The 13,017-nt window shown below is 42.7% G+C and overlaps 1 protein-coding gene across 2 annotated transcripts in view; it reads right to left on the reverse strand.

The window, feature by feature from the left end:
- The window catches only part of LOC111142547 (protein tyrosine phosphatase, receptor type M), a 769,091-nt gene that overhangs the window by 705,255 nt on the left and 50,819 nt on the right, over window positions 1–13,017 (reverse strand). The window lies entirely within an intron of this gene.

Here is a 13,017-nt window from a genome sequence, read left to right on the forward strand (position 1 = left end):
CAAGTGCTGACACACTTAAGTTTCTTAGAGATGATTTATGCCACTGAAGACCTACGGGCCACCCAAATGTTAACAGTATGTAGCACAGTGAGTGGAAACACAGCCACTGGAATTACACATGAGCTCTAGCTGTAATTAGGACCATTATTATCAGCACAACTTTTTTTTAAATTTAATTTTTTAAAAATTTTATTTATTTATTTGACAGAGATCACAAGTAGGCAGACGGTGGTGGGGCGGTGGTGGGGGGAGGGGAGCATGCTCTCCAAGGAGCAGAGAGCCCAATGCGGGTCTTGATCCCAGGACCCTGAGATCATGACCTGAGGCGAAGGTAGAGGCTTTAACCCACTGAGCCACCCAGGGGCCCCATCAGTACAACTTTTAAGCCAATCACACAACTTCTCTGAGCTTCACTTTGCTCTTCTATAAAATGAGGCTATCACTTCGTGCCTTGGCATATAAGATGTCTAGTAGAGCACTGCTGGAAAAATGGAAGAGCCACTGATTCAGAAAACACTGTGGTCTGGGTCCTGCCATCGCCGTGTCACTACAGTGGGGACGGATACACTAGTCAAAACAGCTGGATGATACCTGGCCATTGATATCAGCCCTCCCACTCCATCCACAATCAACCTTCTAACTTGGCTTCCCTTTAGATCTGGGTCCAATGTGCCATTCACAGAATGCTGTATCACATTCTCGTCATAAACTGAGAGATTAGCATTTGACATTTGGATTTTTATACGTATGTCCCTTGTGATTTTGTTTAACTGGAGTGAGGACAATCAGTACCGGATATATTGACAATCAAATTGCATTAACATCCAGAATCTGGAGGACATTATGCTAAGTGAAATAAGCCAGGCACGGAAAGACAAAAGACTGCATGATCTCACCAATACATGGAATCTAAAAAAGTCAAATTCACAGAGGCAGAGAGGAGAACGGTTGCCAGAAGCTGGAGTTGGGGGGTTGGGGTGGTACACTGAACATGGAGAGGTACTGGTCAAAGGGTACAAAATTTCAGTTATGTAAGATGAGTAAGTTACAGACATCTAATACACAGCGTGATGACTATAGGTCGTAATACTGTATTGTACCCTTGAAATTTGTTGAGATCTCAAATGTTCTCACCACACAAAAAAATAAGTGGTAACTATGTGAGGTGATAGATGTATTATAATTAGCTTGACTGTGGTAATCATTTCATTATATATACATACATATATATATATATATCTCGAATATATCTATGTGTATGCTTTAAATACACACAATGTTTTCCAATTATACCTTAATAAAACTGGGGGGAAAATTCATTAAGAACCATAGCTATGATTACTACCTCACCCCGATGGATATGGGGCACTAGAAAAATCGCCAGGGCAAGTCTAGATGGGAGAAGGGAAAGGTGACAGGGAAATCACCCATCTATCTAGGAAACAGTTCCGTGTCACTAGACCATTACCTAACTCCCAAACTGGGCTCGATAATCCTCAGAAGCACCCCAGTGTATCCCCCTGTGTGTATTGTGAAATTTATAAGTCAGTCTTGTGTTAGTTAACTCCCTGTCCATCTGAATACAAATGTGCTATTACAACCAAGTTAATGGAAAGAAATATATCTTATCACAGTTACTAACGCTGAGAATCATTGCTGTAGAAAATCAAGTTTATTGATTATTTTTAAAAAGGAAGGCTAAAAACAAAGAAGGAAATTAGCACAGGTTTTGATGAGGCTGCCTTATATTTCCTCAGCGGGATTCAGTTTCAATTTAAAGCTGAAAGGACTCTGAGCTTAAAGATATTGGGTGATTTGGTTAAAATTCCAGAGGATTGGATTCAAGATTACTTTGTAATCTCATGACTTTAAAACCTTCTTAATTAAAGACTTATATTTGTTTTAAATGAAATGGGACATGGGCTTATAGATCAGAAAAGCAAATCACTGTGAGGGAAAAGGTTCTGAATGGTGGTCCCTGGGGCTCCGAAATTTAATGTGATACTCAATTAAAGAGGAAAATCAGGTCTTGGAAGTAGGCTCCCACCCTCACACACCTGTCAAGTGGTCTGACCTCAGGTCCCGGCACAGAACCACAGGCTCGGATCAGTGCTGCAGCATTCATCTGGAACCATCCTCCCCTTCCTAGATAAGGCAAAATGTGGCAGGAACGATGTTTTTATCTTATCTCAAGGAGAGAAAAACAAAGCCTCCACCCTCAAAAAAGTCCCTTCACAAGAACTCACTTGTGTAAGAGACTGACCAGGGAAATCCATCATCCTCTCAAGGATTTCTCCAGAGTTCACAATAGAAAACATTTTTAAAATAACAAAGATGAAACTTTAAAAGCATCACTCCAATTTTTGTTTTCTTTTCTCCTCACATGCAATTGTAAAATAAATCAGCAAACAAGCCACAAATCCATTCTTTTTTTGTTTTTGTTTTTAATTTTTTTTAATGTTTCAAAACTCCCTTCCCCATTTTCTTTGAGCAACTGTCCTACTTCTCTGGTGCTCTTCGTAACCCCGTTTCTGGGAAGAGTCATCTGCCCTCACTGTGGGTCCCTCGTCCTTGTAGCCAACTGCAGCCTCTGGCACACACTGGGCGCTTGACAAAGTCCCTGGCGGCTCCAGGGTGGGTGCCAAATGCCGTTCTTCTCAAGCCCTGTCTTCCCTCCTGTGGACCGCCTCGCCATCTTGGAACACCCTCTCTTCTCTGGGCTTCCTATGTTTCCTCTTCCTCCACCAGGTGTCCCATGGGTCTGTCTTCTTCTAACACTCTTCTTGCTCCCTAGACATTTCATCCACCCCCTGGCTTCAGAGGCCTGGCCTCCCCTTCTGCACTTCCAGTGGCCATTTCAGGGTGGCCATCTCCACACCTTAATGTCCATGCATCCAAAACATTTCCACAGCCCTGGTCTCTTCCTGTGTCCCTTCCGTGAGTAAATGGCATCTCCCCCCAACCTCAATTCTCCCCTTTCCCTCACCTGTGTTACTAATCTATCATCAGGCCCCGCTGATTTTAGCTCCCAAACACCTCACCCCGTTGTCACTCACCTGGAATACACAGTCCACGAACCCATGTACCACCATCCACCCTTGCCCTGTCCACGACACTTCTAAATCCATTCTCTTCACAGCCCAAGTGATCTCTAACAACCTTGTGTATATTTGTGTGGGAATGCACATATTCAAACGCACATATATAACCTTCTTATCCTGGGCTGCTCTTGGCTCACGTGGTTTCCAACTGCACCTGAAATACTTCACATGGTTCAGCCGACTCTCCCACTTCTGGCCCCCACTGTCACCTCCACTCTTTCTAATAGAGCTCACCCTATTCTCTCTGTGTTACAGACATGTCAGCCTTTCAGTTTCTAAAATACTCCATACCCTCTCCTCAAAAAAAGGCTTTTGTACACTGGTGTCCTCTACTACACGCCTCCCACCACCACTCCTACCCAGCAAATGGATCATCTATTATGTTCATTAAAAATTTGGATGATCAGGCCCCACCCCAAAACCAAGGAATCAAAACAGCTCAGAATATCCCAATAGATCCTGTCAACAGTGGCCACATGATTCTGTTGAGCAGGTTTGGGGACCCGATATAAATGATTATCCCTGGAAACACTTGACTCCTCCTGACCATGTCCATGGGGCCAAGATCGCCATTAATGAGGCAATCCCCTCCTGTGGACAGGTTAGACAGCTCCTCCTTATTCTGGGCTGAAACCTGCCTCACCCCAAACCTTGTACCCATTAGTTTAGTTCAATAACTCCTTAAAATCTCCTCAAGACATGTTGGCACCCCACCATCTTAATGGTTTCCCTCTGAAGTTGCTTCCATCCATCTACTATTTTGTAAAAAGACTATATATTTTTAGAGCACTTTTAGGCTCATAGCAAAATTCAGGGGAAGTTTCAGAGATTTCCCACACACCCCTCTGCCTCCATACGTGAATAACCTCTCCCATATCAACATCCCCCACCAGAGTGGGACATTTGTTGCAACTGATGAACTCACAGAAACATCCTGACCACCCAGAGTCCATAGTACGCCACCATCTTTAAGTGTAGTTTATAGACCAAATTTCAATGGTTCCAGACCCAACTCCTCATTGAAGCTAACTCAGTGGTTCTCTCTCAAATGCACACTGGTTATGAAACCAGCAGTAGGGAAAACGGACATGCCCTGGAAACCTAGCCCGTCACTTGGTAGGCTCCAGATTGCAAACCACACCAAGTCTCCTCTTCCTCATTCGTTAAATTGAAATAGCAACAATGTCTTCCTCTTTGGGCCAATATAAAGATTAAAATAGCTCATGCATAGAGAGCACACAGCCTGGGCCTGTCACACAGAAATGTACATAAACAGAAGGAGAGCTCCCTGAAGACAGGGCTTTATACCAATTCAAAACAGTGCCTGACCCCGAGCGGGCATTCCATTATTTGTTGAGTGACTGAATCATGAACAGTGATGGGCAAAAGCAGAATTTAAAATAAGAAAGTATTTAATTTTGAAGATAGGTTAAAAAAAAAAAAAGAAGAAGAAGACAGAAAGGAATTCTAATTTAGTTTTCCTTTCAAAGTATATTCTTTAAGTGACCTTAAAATGTCAATTAATGATTTTGACCTATCCATACAGTAATTTAAATGTTTCATTCGTTTAAATAGAATAATAAATGTGTGATTTAGAATCAGGCTTTTGCACCTTGTTTGCAATTTTCAGAAAACTATATTATCTTTTTCCAATCTCGTTTCAAAGACTGTATATCTTCCATGCAACAATAGTATACTAGGGAGTAGCAGAAATGCATCAAATCTGTTGCACTAATATTAAGTCAAATCACTAAACTACTTAACATTTTTTGTTTCTGAATTTTTTTAATGTTTTAATATTGAAGTAAAAAATGGTGAATCTCTCAGACACTTAAAAAAACCTAATCTAGTATATGGAAATCCAAGAGTGGCTTGTAGAATACAGACCCTGACATACGTATTTCTTCTCTTACTACGGAAATATATACTAAGTATATTTATCTCATGGCCATTTGAAAATTCTCCAGAATCTTTTAGAAAAAAATAAGCTGTTTTTTTGTTTGTTTGTTTTCAAAAGAAGAGCTACCCACACTAGGATTTCCATTTCCACAGGGCCACTTATTAGGAACAAACAGAACTCTGTTCAAGCATGTTTGCAAGCAACCTGCTTCCTAACCAACCTCGACTGTTGGTTTCCTTGTTGGTCCTTCCAGAGGAAAATAACTGGGTTTAAGTTCGGTGGTGCTCCCTACCACAGTAACTTCCCACCTGAAATATTTAAGATGGCATTTAAGGTAAGCATGGCCCAAGGCCCTGGCCTCCATTGCCCCTGGAACACACCAAATGCCTCACCTTCATATTACCTTGGGATCTAGCATGGGGCTGGGCAGGGAGCAGGTGCTTCCTCGGTACTTACCGGAATGAACTGGGCATCACCACAGGTCCCTTGGTCATCCCTATTCTGAAGGCCCCCTTCCATGGTAACTCGAAGCCCAGAGTCCAGTAGAACAAAGACCATCACCCAGCAGATGGGTGTGCAGTCTGTCTGGCCAGTGCTCTGAGCAGACAGAGTCTCCCTCCCCGGGCCTAGGAGGTCAAGGACAGGATGGCCCAAGACAGGACATACAACCCACATTAGTGAAATGTAAACTACTTCCCCGCTCAGCTTCTTAACCAGGTCCTCCAGGGATGGAGCTGTGACCCTGATGAGGGAAAGGACAACATCTGAGGCCCAAAAGGACTTGATGTTTGATGTTCAAAAACTGAAAGGAGAAAATATCCCAGCCCAAAGTGAAGACAGAGTGATGGGCTATGCAAATCAGCAGGGTTAGGAGGTGAGTATAAATAACATGGGAGGGAGACAAGGGCTTCTGGAAGGAATCTTAATTCCACTGTTCTATTTTGCACCATCTTGGAACCTCCAGAATAGGAGAAGACCAGAATTCCTACAGAACAGGAATTCCCAGGGTGCCTGGGTGGCTTAGTGGGTTAAAGTCTCTGCCTTCAGCTCAGGTTATGATTCCAGGGTCCTGGGATGGAGCCCCTCGTTGGCCTCTCTGCTCAGCAGGGAGCCTGCTTCCCTTCCTCTCTCTCTCTGCCTGCCTCTCTGCCTACTTGTGATCTCTGTCTGTCAAATAAATTAAAAAAAAAAATCTTAAAAAAAAAAAGAACAGGAATTCCCTCTGTAGACGGGGAGGACACTAAGCCACTTGCATCGAGTTAGGCGGCCTATGGTGCCCAAGTAAGGGGCAGAAGTGTAATGAACCCCAGTGGAAGATGTAATCAGATCGAGTGTAAGAGCATGGTGAAAGCTTCACAACTATAACCCCAGTATGAAAGCTAGAGAAATACAAGTCAGGCTGAGACCCTGAGCGAGAGCCTTGGTGTTGTACACATTACAGCTTCATGACAAGCAGGCTCTTGTATTCAGGAAGCCACCAGCTTCTTTACAGGGATTGGGTCAGGGGGAGGGTAATGCTAGTAGAAGTTGTCTCCATGTTGCCCCCCATCCTCTGAGCAAATTCTACCCAACAGGTTCTTCTGGCTATCCACCGATAGGCTGACAGCTGATCTCCCTGAAAAAAACTCTGATAGCAGTTTTTAGGTCCCCTCATACAAGACTGTGAAATGGAAAATTTTCTCTCTGCCTTAAGTCTGTATATCAGGCCTATAGGGACCTTGCCCAAGTCCAAGGATTTTAAATGGGGGCAGGGACAAAGAGATTTACCAAAGAGGAGTGCTTGCTCACAGAAGGCATACCATTTCCTATGTCATATCACCTGACTGGACAGTATCAGAAAATAACCCATTTTAAAAAACAAACCTAGAATACAGTCCCAATAAGAATTAAGCTTCGTCTGTCTATACACAGTCTTTCTTTTGCCTGGTGAACGTAGTCAGTGGAAGACAGGCAAAATCAGGGGAGCCTTTGCATTAGGCAACCTCACCAATGTTATCTCCTTCAGTCCTCACAGGAGGAAGTATTTGCTCTATTTTACAGAAAGAAAGAAAGGGAAGGGAAGGGAAAGAGAAAGGAGAAGGTGAAGGAAAGAGGATGGGGAAGGAGAAGGTGAAGGAAAGAGAGGAATGGAAAGGGGGAGGGAAGGGAAAGAGAAGGGAGGGGAAAGGAGGGGGAAGGAGAGGAAGGGAAGGGAAAAAAGGAAAGAAAAGAAAGGAGAGGGGAGGGGAGGAAAGGAGGAGAGAAGAAGGAAGAAAGAAAAATGAAACTGGGAGGCAAGGGGTGTCCCTCAGCCACACACTGTGAATGTGGGTTTCAAACACAGGCCTGTTACTGCCAACATCACACACTGACATTAGTGGCCTCACTGCAACTTCATCAGTGACTGATGGGGACAGAATAAGTGCATCTTGATGATCCTAGAACCTCTGCTACCTCCCAAGGTAAGAATATGTAAGTTGTGGAACAGTATTAAAACCATATGCAGCTATTAAAAATCATATTTTCCGAAACGATTTCTCAGCATGGAAAAATAATGATCTTGATCCCTGAAAAAGGTAAGCTATAAAAACTGCATCCATAAGGAACTCACTATTTGCACAGGAGTACACATGTACAATGCAGACAGATACACAGACACACATACACACATAGTGAAATCCGGAAAAAATACAACAAATTGTTAACAGTGTTTCTTTGGGTAATTAGATTACATTTGGTTTTCTTTTTGATACTTTGTGGTATTTTCTAATTTTTCCTACAATGACGATACAAGATTCCTACAATCAGATAAAGGGTTAAAAATTAAAGTGATTTTTGATAAAATAAATATACATTTTTCAAAAAAAATAAGATTTACACTAAAAGCAAAACCATTTTAAAGGCACTAACTTGTAAAGTAACATCCCAATAAGATATCACCTTACATCAAAAAGAAAAACAGAAAAATATTAATTCCCAGAAATTCAAATAGCATTAAAATAAGCAAGCTTAGCATACTGAGGATTTAAAAATAAAAAAGGTATAATAAAAAATTTTATACAAGTGACTGCCCAGAATCACAGAAAAATCAGAAATGGAAATTTTTAAAAAATGCTTTTTCCTCTTATGCCTGGAAAAATCTTGGAGGGATTATGGGTTCAGAGGAAAACTTGGCCGAACTTTGGCTTGTTTCAACAACCCCTTTTTTTGTTCCTTCTCTCTCCCTCAACACACACACATACACACACACACACACACACACACACACACACACACACACACAAAACCAGGCCTCCTCAAGTATTTACCTCTTGACTCACTCAGTTTAAACTCATCGTCCAGCTTTCCCTAAGGGCCTGACCCAGCACATGCCCGTCCTACTCAAAGCTGAGGTGGGGGCGTGCTGTCTCTTCTGCCCCAGCTCACCGACCACCTCCCACACTGGCAGGAGGTCTGCGAACCCATCTTACGCTTGCCTCTCTGTAACCATCCTATTTATCTGGGGCCTTGCCACACACAGTGGGGCGCTCAGGGGACATGTCAGCCAGGCCTGTCTTGGCTGTATTGTGCCCAGAAGTTTCCACCTGACAGTACCTCACAATGACTGACAAAACTCAGGCACAGTTCCATGATTGTTCCCTGGGGAGTCTTCTCCTCCAGCTGATAGAAGGAAGAGGAGAAAATGTTGGAGGCGAGCTAGGACCAGGGAAAAAGAAGCTGAAGAGAAAGGCCAATCCCCCCATGAAGCTGTTCTTGTTCAGGAACCAAAGTCGATGTGTCCTTCACTTACCACTCCCCACGTCAGCACAGGACTTGCTTTACTCAGCCTAAGGTCATGAAATACCAATGGGCCTCTTGAGCACACTCCTCTTGCTCAGGAAGAATCTAGCACCTTGCGGTTTATGTTAGGGTAGGCTGAGTTATACCGTAGTCACAAAATACCGGGGAATATGTCCCTTCTTGTCCATACTCCATACCCACTGCAGGTCAGCTGGGGGCTCTTTCCAAGTTGTACTCACCCTGGAGCCAAAATACGGTAAGCTGCCATGACAGGGGCACAAGGTCAGCTGACATGCACACTGGCTGCTAGTGCTTCTGTCCAGAACTTGACAACGAATTAGCCAAGGTCATACAACCACATATGGTCAAATGGACAGAAAGAACAGCCCTTTACGCCAAGACAGAGAGTCAGAATTTCCAGTAGGTCCCCAACAGCTGCTTTCCACCTGCCCAATAAAGAACACACTCGGGAAATGGAAACATCTCCACCATGATCTCTGGCTAGAACAGAATGACCAAAGTGAGAAGCAGAAGCGTCAACTAGCTACCATTAGAAAAACTGTAACTGCATCTCCCCACCTCTTGCACAAGTGCTTTTTGAAAGCGAACCATTAAATAGTACGGAGCTTAAACAGTTACTCAAGACTCCAAGTCATCACCACTCTCTCATATTTTAAACACACACACACACACACACACGCACACGCACACGCATACAAACACAGTCAGTCACTGCCAGCCATCTGTACTGAAAATAAAATATTCCTTTTTTATGAATAACACTTTTCCGGGATTGGAGTCCCCCGTGAAATGTTGCTTTACAAAGCTCAGTCAATCCCAAGTGAAAATTCCTTCTTTCTTAGAAAATGTCATCGTCTGTAAACGTTCCCTGGGGCCAAGCTCAAGTTGGCACTCCAGAGCTGCTCCCAGAACGAAACCTTCCGTGAATCAAGCTTTTAGATACTCTCAACACTTTTGGCATCCAGACATTCATACAGCCCTGAATTATTTATTCACCAATTTTGCACAACTTCCTAAACACCAGTGGAGACCAGGACGGTTTCAGCTATTTGATGTTACGTCTTCTCAAGTGGTTAAAGACGCGATAAAGCACCCCATTGCTTAAGCCTGCCATCTCAGTTCCATTAGCAGTAAAGACCTCTCTATTCAAACTGCTAAGTAAATCCTCCGAGAGCCCAGGGACTGTTTCATGCTTGAAAGCAACCGTTAAGAATTTGACAACAACCAAACTGCTCCTATTTAATCCTTCTCCCAAGGTAAAAAGAATTATAGGTAAACATATGCCTTCATTATTTGCTTTGCTGCATTTCAATACCCAATCCCACACAAAATTGCCAGCCAAGGATTTAATGCAATCACTTCTGTATTGCAGAGCTATTGCCTTTGCAGAATGGAAAAAGCTTAACAAGGGCTATAGAGCTGGTTAGCCAGCTACTGTATTTTGCGTAACATACATCTTAAATGTCACAGGGTGACATGCAATCACAGTGATGCTTTTTCACGAGTTTTGGTTTGGTTTTTTTTGGGTTGTTTTGTTTTGTTTTGGGACGGGACTTAAAATAACAGTTCCGGGCTGGTTTGTTTTAGCTAACACCAAACATCTCATCTGAATGCAAACCAAAGGATACACGAAACTATGAAAAGAAGAATGGAGAGAGATGTTGTTGAACTAACAACCTTGTCGTTTGGTTTTCAGAGATAGTCGATATGGAGTATCCACTTGCGGGGTTCTTTTCTTTCAGGTGGTTTTGTTTTGGTTTTAGCCTTTGGTACTTTATAAGCTTGTAAAGCTTCTCATACCCAACCGGGATTAGGCATACCATCTACTCCAGTAAAGGATCATTTGGAAAACCAGTACATAGAGCAACATTTTTCAACTGCTTGACGATGTCCAATCCTTCCCCCATGATGACTGTGACCCACTAACACACACATGCAAAGAGTGATCAAGATAATAGTTCCTTTGAGGAAAACCCTGCAGCAAGATTATCAAGTGAACCACCAGTGAGGAATATCCCAAGTTGTATTCCTACATTTGGGGACAACCACTCTTTACACACCCACTGACTGAGCTCTCCTCTAACTCCTTCTTCAACTACTTCTCAAACTACTTGGTATTGCTCTCCACAAAATCAGTTTCTTTTGTCAGCAACCTAGAGGAAAGGCTTCTATGTTACTTCTGTTGTGGGGTAAAAAACAGTTGGTTTACCTCCTGGAATCTGGGCTTCAAAAACAGGAATGACCCACTCACTGTCTGTTTCAATCGTAGCTTCTCCTTTGCAAAGCTCCCTACAGAGCCTTTGAACCTCTTATGCCACTGGGACACTATTTTCTCCAAACAGACATCCTCTATTCCTTACTGGTATTTTTTTTTAAAGATTTTATTTATTTATTTGACAGAGAGAGATCACAAGCAGGCAGAGAGGCAGGCAGAGAGAGAGGAGGAAGCAGGCTCCCCGCTGAGCAGAGAGCCCGACGCGGGGCTCGATCCCAGGACCCTGAGATCATGACCTGAGCTGAAGGCAGCAGCTTAACCAAATGAGCCACCCAAGCGCCCCCTCACTGGTATTTTAAAGGTGGCTTGCATTAGGACACAACCTGTTGCCCAATGAACAGTTAGAGGACATCCTTTACAAGTCCATATATATCAGTATGAAAAGAGCATTTTCGAATCAGGTTCGAACAACTGCTTTTGTGGTTTTTACTTTCAGGTGTTCTGTAGGTCAACAATCAAATACACATCATAACTTTCTTTTTCTTTTACAGCCTTTTATATTGGATTTGCTTCTAACAGGATAATATTTTACCACAGAAAGGCACCTTCTAGTTTTATTATGATGGACAATGAAAATATGGAGTGCTTATTATTCCTGACCAGAAGATTCAGAAGCACCCTAGGAAAAATTGGAGATTTTCCCAATCATATCCTAACTGCAAAGACTTCCTAACTGATAAGGCCAGTTCATTACTCAGGATACATTTTTAGTCCACATCTGTTTTTTCCTACTAATTTACCACATTTGGGGCCTCTTCTCCCCTTAATCTATTTTAATTTGGCAAACTAATTTGGACCTTAGGCCAAACTGAACTAACGGAGAAGGTAAGTGAGCTTCTGAAGTTAAAGAACTGTGATGGTCATTATTTAAATGATATTATCCTTGTGTCTGAGAACTAGCCTTTCTGCTAGGAAACGTGCTTTCTCCCGGCTAGACAGTCCTATCCTGTTGACTCTCTTCTGCCCAGCAGAAGAGAAAGGGTGAAGGTCTGAGTGTGAGTAGAGTGCACTTGAGAAGTGCCAGCAAAAAGGACTTGTTTTCAGGTAGGAGGCCCTGAGAAGTATAATCAAAAGCAAAAACAACACCAGTGCTCCAGGTACAATACCCAGCCAATCTGTTCTCTCAATCCAGGTGTTATATCCTGGATTTATATCCTGGATTAGTATTATATCCTACTAAGGCTCATTTTATTAATATCGTTAAACAGAAGTTCTAAAATGTGTTAAATCAGAGTGAAAGTGAGGGGAGAAAGATACCCAAAATGTATTATTCAAGTAGAAAAAACAGTCAGTAAATCAGGACAAGAGAAGTGGCAGTAATGAGAAGGAGGAAGGGAAACATAGAGGCATGAAAACATACTTGACGGCAATCTCCTTCTATATCTAAGCTTGTTAGCCTGCCTCTCCTTCCTCGGGGAAGGAAAGACAACATTTTCTTTATCGCAGTGTTTTACTCAACTGTCTATGAAATGTGCACTATTAAGTAATCACTTCCAGAAAGCTTCTGTGGGTTTCTTGGGGGGAGGGTTTTGTTGTGTTTCAGAATTTTTGGCTACATTATTAGCAAGTTGCAAGTAAAAATAAAACATTTTCATTAGCAGTGGAAGAATATTTCCAGTGCAGGGCTGGCAGCAACAAGTCAGACTCAAGGCAGCATCTCAGAACACGGATTCCAGTCCTCTGACTTCTCAAGATCCCAGTCCCCGAAGCTCATAATTCCAGCAGCTACTTCTAGCATTCCTCCTCCTCAGAGCCAATTCACACAGAACCAAAAGTCCAGGGCAGCATTCCAGATCTTGCAGACCAAGAGTAGGTAAACCAAATTGAAACCAGAAATGTTCACAATTTATTCAACGATGCAGCATTCCTGAACCTCCCACTTCCCAGACATTCCGCCACACTAACTCATGTGGTTAACGATTATTGTCTTCTCATGAAAGGCTTACAGTGAAATAAAAATA

The sequence above is a fragment of the Enhydra lutris genome, unplaced genomic scaffold (assembly GCF_002288905.1).
Source record: "Enhydra lutris kenyoni isolate GAN:26980312 unplaced genomic scaffold, ASM228890v2 scaffoldscaffold8, whole genome shotgun sequence".
In the NCBI taxonomy this organism is placed as follows: domain Eukaryota; kingdom Metazoa; phylum Chordata; class Mammalia; order Carnivora; family Mustelidae; genus Enhydra; species Enhydra lutris.